The sequence below is a fragment of the Argopecten irradians genome, unplaced genomic scaffold (genome assembly GCF_041381155.1).
Source record: "Argopecten irradians isolate NY unplaced genomic scaffold, Ai_NY scaffold_0647, whole genome shotgun sequence".
Taxonomy (NCBI): domain Eukaryota; kingdom Metazoa; phylum Mollusca; class Bivalvia; order Pectinida; family Pectinidae; genus Argopecten; species Argopecten irradians.
The window spans coordinates 31,939-43,208 of record NW_027188114.1 but is presented as its reverse complement, the minus strand read 5'-3'; the positions used below and the strand labels follow the sequence as shown (position 1 = coordinate 43,208).

The 11,270-nt window shown below is 38.0% G+C and overlaps 1 pseudogene; it reads right to left on the bottom strand.

Annotated features, from left to right (window-relative positions):
• Nucleotides 1-3,646: 3,646 nt before the first annotated feature.
• Nucleotides 3,647-4,717, bottom strand: LOC138313310 (uncharacterized; annotated as a pseudogene).
• Between the last annotated feature and the right edge of the window lie 6,553 nt (nucleotides 4,718-11,270).

The window sequence follows — 11,270 nt, the reverse complement described above, 5'->3', positions numbered from 1 at the left end:
TAAGAAAATAATTCATTATTTGTTTTGATTTTCACTTGTACATGTGAAAAACACATCCATGTCACGAGGCGCTGAGAAAGTTCCGACTTATTCTGATAGAAATTTACATAAAAAATCACGTGCATTTGCCTACTTCGCTTAGCCTGACTATACATTAGGCTTTTTATTGCCTAATATATTGCCGGTACGAGATTCCGATATTAGCCAAAATGATTCACATGGCGACGATAAATAACGATTATTGAAACCTACATGTATTATATTACAGGACTATGGATACCAGTCTACTTTTGAAATGCCTTGGTCCATATCGGAATGAATGGACAAGGCATTTCAAAAGTGGACTGGACTTCAAGGATAAAACGTTTTTGCCAAATTTTGGATAAGATATTTGGTTACCTCAGCAGAATCTAGAATGGTTAAGTTTTGTGTGGAATATACCGGTAGGGCGTAATGGACATTAGGAAGGACAAACGTTTTCTGATTCTACCTAATTGTCCACGCTTAAAGTCATTAGATTAAATGTAACCACAGTTGAAGGCGTTTTGATTGGTGGAAATTTCAAACTTTGCCTCGATCTACACAAAGCGAGGACGTCGTTAAAGGGCCACTACCTTTCCGGAACAGGATATGAATGTTTATTAAAATAAGGACGACACCGGAAATTGGCGGGAAACATAAAAAGACCAGAATTTATAAAAAATACATGTATTAAACCGTTTATTTTTTGTTAAATGGTTTAAAAGGAAATGTCAAGTGAAGTATTAAGACTAAGCTGTTAATTTTTGCGGCTCTGCAAAATTAATAAAGGGATGGTGTCATACTGTTATATTTACATCTCTTCCTTCTTGAGCTTAATAACGTCATGTTGCATTCAAACGAGCATAAACGCAGTTGATCAGGGGGCGTAGGAAGCGGGGGGGGGGGGGGGGGGCAGGGGGGGCAACTGCCCCCCCGTTCCCCACAGGACGGGGGGGCAAACATGTCCCTTTTTGTCCCCCCCCATTTTCGCCGACTGAAATTTTCTAAAAATGCTTATTTGAAAGAAAAAAGGGTCCTCCTACACATTTTTCTTAATTCATTCTAGAAAATTTTCCGCTGCGCGGCGCATTTCCTAAAACGTTCAAGCACATAATGTCAAACCTTAAATAGTGAAAATTCAATACACACAAACTAGACTAAAAATGTCCATCAAGGGATTCTATGTGCTATTTAAAAAAAATGTCTCTTAAAAGATCAATTTGTTTATATGTCTTAGCGAGACAATTAATTCATTTTTTATGTTACACAACAATGTGCCGATGGTGTGAAGCCGGTATATTCAGATCGAGTAGGGTTGCATAATGTTATGACGACACAATTATCATTTCTAAATGCAGGTAGCTTTAAATCGAAAAATTACCATGTTAAGAACGCTTTATAATCATTAAACTTTATCGTAAAACTCATCTCAGCCATTCTAAATCGTAATTTTTTCCCCGGGGGAGACCCCCGGACCCCACTAACACCAAATTCTCGCGCCTTTGGGCGCTCGCAAATTCATCAAAATGCATCGTAAAAATCATCTAAGCCATTCTAAATCGTATTTTTTTTCCCGGGGGAGACCCCCGGTACCCCCTTAACACCAAATTCTCACGCCTTTGGCGCTCGCAAATTCATCAAAATGCATCGTAAAACTCATCTCAGCCATTCTTAATCGTAATTTTTTCCCGTGGAGACCCCCGGACCCCCCTAGCACCAAATTCTCACGCCTTTGGGCGCTCGCAAATTCATCAAAATGCATCGTAAAACTCATATCAGCCATTCTAAATCGTAATTTTTTTCCCGGGGGAGACCCCCGGACCCCCCTAGCACCAAATTCTCACGCCTTTGGGCGCTCGCAAATTCATCAAAATGCATCGTAAAAATCATCGAAAAATGCATCTAAGCCATTCTAAATCGTAATTTTTTCCGGGGGAGACCCCCGGACCCCCCAAACACCAAAATCTCGCGCTGTCGGGCGATCGCAAAATCATCAAAATACATAAAAACTAATCCCGGGGGTCACCGTCAGACCCTAATAAAACACCAAAATCTCGCGCCTTCGACGCTCACACGCTAATTCGGCCAATTTGCGTATTCGTTAAATTTCCTTTTAGCGACCCCACTGTCTATAAATGTGTACAAGGATTAAATTTAGTGATATATGAAAAATGAACATAAAGCATACATTATATGGGTTGGGAGTTGAATTAATCTCCTCCTGTAGGTGTGGCGGGGGGGGGGGGGGGGGGGGGGGGGGGGGGGGTGGGGGGGGGGGGGTGGGTTACAAAATATTGAGGACCTTTGCCCCCCCATGACGTTTCATCTTCCTACGCCACTGTTGATGTAACATAGCAACCAACGTTAACGTAGTTGATAGCGTCCCTGATGTAGAAAACCATGTCATGGATGTAAATATAAGTATTGATTTTCATTGTCATTGTGAATACGTTAGTATCTTAATGGAGCACTAACGCGCTCCACAGACTATGTTCGTTGCCAACTGCGTTCATACTACTGTATTCGCAATGAAAATGCAGGTCAATCCTTATGTTCTCCGCCGCTCGTTGTAGAAACTGCCGATGAAATCAGCCGTCAAAGTGATTGAATCCACGATGTTTTTAATTAAAAACAATTGAGGTACTACAATCAGGTTTCACAACTCGTGGTTGTTGTTTATAGAACTTATTCCACACGAGTAAATTAAAATTCAAAAGTTATTAAAAAAAAACACTTGCTAAAGCTCGTGTCTAATATAACTTAAAAGGACTTACTCGTGTGGAATAAATTCCATAACCAACGATCGACCACTCTATCTCTCATATAGCCTCTGTTTATATCCACTTCTGATTAACTCCGCTGTAGCCGTCCCAAGCCCGTGTTGTGAAAGGAGTAGGGAGAGGTTTCGAGTAGGGGTTGTAACCTAAATCTTGACCTAAAACATCCAACCAAACCAAACCAAACCACTTCTGATACATTTGAAATATTTCTCTTTATCTATTCTCTATTACGGTTCTTTTTTCTTCTCAAATTTCTGACACAGTTCGATAATTAAGTTCTTGAATGTAAATAAACAACATACACGGTCAAATAAAAGTTCATTCACTTTTTAATTAAGTAATCATTATTCATAGTACTTGCCAATAATCAAACAGCTGATTCTCTGAAGTAAATAAGTAGTAAAGGAGTAATATCCATGTTGCAAATAATCTAAAGACACTAATTCCTTTTAGGCATAAGAAGTTAATACTGTACCGACAAAATGTTGATAGCTAATATATATATAAACTTAAGGTTCTAAATACTCTTTTTCTTTCAAATTGGTATATTTATGTATTAAATCATTCTGACAATACGTATCATCTAAATGGTTGTTATAACTTACACAATGCATCTGTTTATTCAGAAATACATTTTGCTATTCGTGAAAATAAGACTAAAATATTTTAAGTCAAGTCTAAAAATTAAATGTTTACTTCACAAAATAACACATCTGCATGATCATTTTGTGAAATAAACAATCCAGTATTACACTTGACTCTTTTTAAGATTTCAAGGTATTAAAGTCTTCTTTTCACGAATGTCACAATGTATTTCTAAACAAGCAGTACAAATGCATTGTGTATATTATAACAAACATTTTAATAAATGATACCTATTGTCAGAATGGTTTAATACATAGATTTACCAATTTGAAATAAAAAATTATGTAGATTTTTTTCTTGCACATGTACGCTCTTCACGATCAGACGAATAACATCAAGGCTTGAAGGGTGTCCCATAATATTCATGATATGAATGTGTCAATGTCGGTTAATCACATCGCAAGAGTGCACCAGTGCTGTAAACATTTCATCAGCATCTGCCATGCTTTCAATAATGGGAATTTGGTCTGGATGCATACCACTTAGATGTTGCAAAACTATTCTTAAATCATAAGAACAACCATGTGTTGGCAATTCTTCAGTAAATTCGTCCATTATTTCATCAACTGTTTCCTCTGAGCAAGGTAACTCACAAGAAGAGTCTGAGGTTCCAAACAATTCAGGCTGATGGTATAAGACATTCGGTATGCCATGAACGTTTCTTACGTCACGTTGTGATCTTATTCGATGCGAGTTCCAGGTTTGCATAAACACATCCAGCTGGTTCTGAATTGTATTCATGTAGCAGTACCTAAGACATCAAATATACCCATATCCTTCATGCCCTCAAATTTTGCTTTCCGAAAGTCGGTGAAAGAGAGGCGCAATGTTCCCCATACCCTTTCGATCCTTTGGTTACCACTGGACCTTCCAACCAGGAAACTGTTCACGCCTCTATAATGATCTCTGTGGTGCATACGGAGACATATTTGCAAGTCGCGAACAAGCACATTTTCATTTCCTCTATCGCTCCTGATCATTGTCGGTAGTTTCTTTGTACTTTTCAGATATGTAAGATAAAAATAAGCAATATATTTCGGGTTATCATTCGATAAACCAGATTTTAACCAAAGTATTTTCCGTGAGAATCCGTCAATAGCACCATGTATCGCTACCCCGAACGGTTTTAACTTGTCATATCCGTCAATGTGCATACGAAAATTAGGTCCTTCAACACTGTATTGCCTTCGGTGTAAACGCCTTCTTGCAGATCTCCGGTAAACACCCTGATCGTCAATTATGGAAAGATAATTACGGAGAGATAAGTACATAGAAATGAAAAGTGAATATTCTTACCAATGATATCAGACTCAAGATTGGTGACTGCATAGCGGATGTCCTAATGTCTACAGCTTCCAACTATAACATGACATGGGAAAAACACGGCGACGGTTTATCTGACATGTTTACTTAACTTAATATAGACATGTTTAATTTCATTGGTTTGACATATTCAGGTAAAGTTGACATTTACTTGAACTAATCAATCTCAATAACAGGAAAGTCATCAAGCTCACTTTCTTCGCGACAAACCGTAGATAAATGTTATGTTTAGAAACAACTCAACAAGTAAATGATTTTCAAGTTGTCTTTTTTATAAACAAGTAAGAAAGACAATATTAAAATAAAACGACTTGTTTTAAAACTGTAACGACACATTCTCTTTTGTCGACATGTGAAATTAGTTAGGCTGGACGGAATAACGTAAAATCGGTATTTCTAGTTCAACGTCGAAATATGAGAATGTTGAAGAAGTTGATGTCATTTTGTTCTCAACTTTTGCAAATGTAAAAGTCGGTTTGTTGACAAAAATATCGACAAGACGTAAAAAGTTAATGCGTCAAGGTCATATCTAATTCGGAAAGTAGATTTGTCTACAAATACGTTTCCATAACGACAATATCCACGATAGTCAGTCGCGATAGTGTAACTCGACTTTCCAATATGAATATGTGGACTTGCCGTGTTAAAACTCATCTTACCGACATAAATATCTCAACAAGTCATGTTATAACTCGACTGGTCAACATAACTATATCAAAAAGTTATGTTATAACTCGACTTGCCGACATAACTATATGGTCAAAGTTGAGTTACCCTAAGTCGACCTAAACTAACTCGATGGCAGAAATATGCCACCATAGTCTTGAAAGTGGAAATAAAAGGCCACTCTTTCATGACGCACAGTGTATATGCAGCAAGGCACCATACAGCAGAGATCGACGTTGATTTTGTTAATTCAGGTTTTTATGTATTTGATTTCAAAATTAAAAAATTGTAATCCTGCACATCCCGGCCATGCAGCTGTAGCCTGCGTGTACGTAGCTGTTAGTCCGAGCTGAGGAGGTTAGAGTACAAACCATCCTCTTGGCCATAATTATTTATTGATATATATAACTGTGGGTTGAAAATTCGTTTAAAAGCTGCGTGTGTGTTTTGTGGATTGGCACATGTACATACATGCATATACAGTATTTATCTCTGTACATTAACTGACATTTACTCCATATTTAATTTCTTTATAGAATGTATGGGACCTTCAATTGCAACCAGATGATAGAAGTGCAAGATGTGATGGCAGCTCGCCCAAAAATAAAAGGGAAAAACAACTACATGTATCTCTTGAGATCAAAACTGACAGTAAAAAAAATAAAGTCTGTTTGTAATGTACCCATTATGAACCAGAAAGAAATGATTTTCAAGAAGGAAGGACAGTTTCAGACTTGAAGTACAAACCTAGCATAATTCTTTACTATTATCACCAGGATATTTTGAAATGATTTATTTCTTCTTCACACAAATGAAACAAGAGGCCCAAAGGGCCTTAACGGTCATCTGACTACCTTGGCAATAGTAAAATTAATTATATGGTGTCACTTTGTCAGGACCATGTCAGGATCATTTTCAATTTCTTTCAACAAATTTTATTTCAAACAAGAGGCCCAAGGGCCTTAACATATAGGAAATTAATTAGATATAGTGTCATGGTAGCCATCTTCGATTTGTGATCAACCAGAGATGTAACAATACTTTGTCGGGACCATGTCAGGATCATTTCATGCAAGTTTCAGCCAAATCGCACCGGTAGAACTTTATAAGAAGTTCAAAATGTGTTTTCAAGATGGCGGCTGTGGCAGCCATCTTGGATTTCAGATCGACCCGAAAAATAACAACACTTTATCAGGACCAAGTGATGATCATTTCATGCAAGTTTCAACCAAATCGCACCGGTAGAACTTGAGAAGAAGTTCAAAATGTGTTTTCAAGATGGCGGCTGTGACGGCCATCTTGGATTTCGGATCGACCCGAAAAATAACAACACTTTGTCGGGACCATGTCAGGATCATTTCATGCAAGTTTCAGTCAAATCGCACCAGTAGAACTTGAGAAGAAGTTCAAAATGTGTTTTCAAGATGGCGGCTGTGGCGGCCATCTTGGATTTCGGATCGACCCGAAAAATAACAACACTTTGTCGGGACCATGTCAGGATCATTTCATGCAAGTTTCAGCCAAATCGCACCGGTAGAACTTGACAGGAAGTTCAAAACGTGTTTTCAAGATGGCGGCTGTGGCGGCCATCTTGGATTTCACGTCGACCCGAAAAATAACAACACTTTGTCGGGACCATGTCAGGATCATTTCATGCAAGCTTCAGTCAAATCGCACTGGTAGAACTTGAGAAGAAGTTCAAAATATGTTTTCAAGATGGCGGCTGTGGCGGCCATCTTGGATTTCGGATCAACCCGAAAAATAACAACACTTTGTCGGGACCATGTCAGGACCATTTCATGCAAGTTTCAGCCAAATCGCACCGGTAGAACTTGAGAAGAAGTTCAAAATGTGTTTTCAAGATGGCGGCTGTGGCGGCCATCTTGGATTTCGGATCGACCCGAAAAATAACAACACTTTGTCGGGACCATGTCAGGATCATTTCATGCAAGTTTCAGCCAAATCGCACCGGTAGAACTTGAGAAGAAGTTCAAAATGTGTTTTCAAGATGGCGGCTGTGGCGGCCATCTTGGATTTCGGATCGACCCGAAAAATAACAACACTTTGTTTGGACCATGTCAGGATCATTTCATGCAAGTTTCAGCCAAATCGCACCGGTAGAACTTGAGAAGAAGTTCAAAATGTGTTTTCAAGATGGCGGCTGTGGCGGCCATCTTGGATTTCACGTCGACCCGAAAAATAATAACACTTTGTCGGGACCATGTCAGGATCATTTCATGCAAGTTTCAGCCAAATCGCACTGGTAGAACTTGAGAAGAAGTTCAAAATGTGTTTTCAAGAAGGCGGCTGTGGCGGCCATCTTGGATTTCGGATCGACCCGAAAAATAACAACACTTTGTCGGGACCATGTCAGGACCATTTCATGCAAGTTTCAGCCAAATCGCACTGGTAGAACTTGAGAAGAAGTTCAAAATGTGTTTTCAAGATGGCGGCTGTGGCGGCCATCTTGAATTTCGGATCGACCCGAAAAATAACAACACTTTGTCGGGACCATGTCAGGATCATTTCATGCAAGTTTCAGTCAAATCGCACCAGTAGAACTTGAGAAGAAGTTCAAAATGTGTTTTCAAGATGGCGGCTGTGGCGGCCATCTTGGATTTCACGTCGACCCGAAAAATAATAACACTTTGTCGGGACCATGTCAGGATCATTTCATGCAAGCTTCAGTCAAATCGCACTGGTAGAACTTGAGAAGAAGTTCAAAATGTGTTTTCAAGATGGCGGCTGTGGCGGCCATCTTGGATTTCGGATTGACCCGAAAAATAACAACACTTTGTCGGGACCATGTCAGGATCATTTCATGCAAGTTTCAGCCAAATCGCACTGGTAGAACTTGAGAAGAAGTTCAAAATGTGTTTTCAAGATGGCGGCTGTGGCGGCCATCTTGGATTTCGGATCGACCCGAAAAATAACAACACTTTGTCGGGACCATGTCAGGATCATTTCATGCAAGTTTCAGCCAAATCGCACCGGTAGAACTTGAGAAGAAGTTCAAAATGTGTTTTCAAGATGGCGGCTGTGGCGGCCATCTTGGATTTCGGATTGACCCGAAAAATAACAACACTTTGTCGGGACCATGTCAGGATCATTTCATGCAAGTTTCAGCCAAATTGCACCGGTAGAACTTGAGAAGAAGTTCAAAATGTGAAAAGTTAACACGGCGGACGGCGGACGGCGCACGGCGCACGGCGCACGACGCACGGCGGACGACGACGGACGAAACATGATGACTATAGGTCATCCTGACTCTTCGGGTCAGATGACCTAAAAAGGAATAATAATGATTATTGCATGTTTACATACCTAGTATGTATAACTTTTGAATAATTTATGAACAATAAACCAAATAAAATAATATATGTCATTTGTCTGAGTTGTTTAATTATGTAGTGTTCATTTTAGAAAGGTTCAACTACAGAAAAAAATAGCAAACAAGACTGGAGCTAGATCAAAGGTTATTTGGGTCAAAAGTCAGTGTCAAATTTCAAGATTTTGGCTCTATAGATATACAGATATCCCCTTGTGTAATACACAAATTGCATATATATAAGAATATCCATATATCTGTAGAGACAATAGCCTGTGATGCATGTTGTTGAATTGCATTATTCATTATTGACTATTTTAAGTTGCAAAGTTTTGGTTGAATTAGAAAGGAACAGACTGACAATAACTTCTAATTAGTCCAGGTCAATCAAGGTCTACATGTACAAGCTCTTATAGCAACTTCACTTAGTGTTTGGAGCAAGATCACACTAAAGGAATTAGGATTGCTTGAATATATAAAAATAAACTAACAAAATACATCTATTAGATTAGATTTTCCACCAGGGTAGACTATATACATACTAAAAATGAATTTTACTGCAATTACTCTGATGACATGAGAATCACATTATATGGTCAGCTTATTTACTACTGGATGCTATTTTGAACTCAAGTCATTTTTATTGACTTAAAATTCAATGCATAATATGTGTACATGTACACTATACAATGTTAATGAATGTGCTATTTGTGCATGAATATGATTGTATAAGAAACACCTAGGTCTTTCATTATACATGTTTCTGATTCATTTGATTCAGAGGCAAATTCTCGGCTGGACATCATATTATATGGTAGCTATATGGTTCATTGGCAAGCTATAATGTACATGTACATGTACATCACAAATTTAACCAAGGGAGCTGTCTTTATTATCTACACAGAAAATATATACATAATTGCATGTTAGACATTCAGAACTTTTAACACACATTAAACCGCCTTATTTCAACCTCAACTCCATTCTTTCTTTTATTTATTTTTTTTAATTTTCTGTAATCCTTGAAATCATATAGCCAAATGTTTATAGTTTCACCAGAAATTTATCATCATGTTATAAATATCAGAAATATACATACATGTACATGTGTTAAGTTTTATACTCGTTTATGGCGTTACATGGCGATTTTTAACTAATAGATATGTATACACATGACATTGAACAAAAATGCATATTATGTCAAGTTTGCTCTCCGTGCTTATTTTACTTGATTTATTATTATATTTCATTTGGACCTTTATAAAACAAATGGTTATCCAAGGCAAGTCAAATATCGTCCGAGATATTTATTTTAAAAAGTATCATCAGAGATTTACATGAAGATAACCATTTTCGTCTCTATATAGTACGATATGTCTTGTCTATTTCATTATTTTTCAATACCATTATTTATATATTTGGTACATTTTTGTACACTTATTATCCGGTTGCGCGCGCATCAATGGCGGGTGGAAATGAAAATTCGAAGGAAGGAACACTGTTGAAAATTGAAAATTTTTTAGTGAGAAATCTTCGGAAAATAGGTTAAATAGTTAACAGAACTTATCAGGCATGTCATGCTGAAGCTATTCGGTTAGCAAAATGTAACTTTAACTGATACGCTTAAGCGTTAAATGTGTAAGTATGTGTTGGACGTTGGAGGTGCGATCTACTCACCGTTTTTGATATGGCGAAAAGTCAGTGAGGATACCTCAATACTTTGTGAGTATATGTAGCTAACTACACTGTTTATAAATGAGTGTTCAAAGACTATCCAAAATATCTGGAAAGAACTGAACGAGATCTTATAGATTTGGGGTGAGCACATCAACGTAAATTGATTATTGTATCGGACAGTAAAGGGAGACAATTACGTGAGCAGGCCTCCAGCGATGAGAGAAACTACATAGTTTGGTACATAAAACCAGGGAAAGGTTCGCGATACATCATCAATTTTGTGATTGAAAATATAGACTCCTGGATTAGAAGATATGGATCCATTTTATTGGCCATATGGACAGGGACTTGTGATTTGACAAGGAAAGTTGATCGGTTTATCGACATAAACGACAGAGTCACACCTCAATCCATCGTTGAACAATACGAAAGGTTAACACAAATCGGTCAGCGTTATGGAAACAACCTTCATATAGTGTTTCTGGAGTGCCCCTATTATTCGATCGAAATTTGGAATCGTCTGAAAGGTCACAACGCCAGCGAAGTATTCAAAAGTAATACAAAAAAACTAGAAGGGACTATTGATGAACTCAACAACATCATTCGAGACCTAAACAGGTCACTCGGAATTCATGCCCCTAAATTCCCTGAAGATATGTGTACATCTCGAAAACACAACAGGAACAATACATCTAAGAAAATCTCATACAACCTACTTAAAGATGGAGTTCACCCAGGTGATATGTTAGCTAAACATTGGCTAAGGAGGTTGATAGTAACACTGGTGAAAACTCACTGTGTATGAACGCATTAAACTGTTACGAACTAAC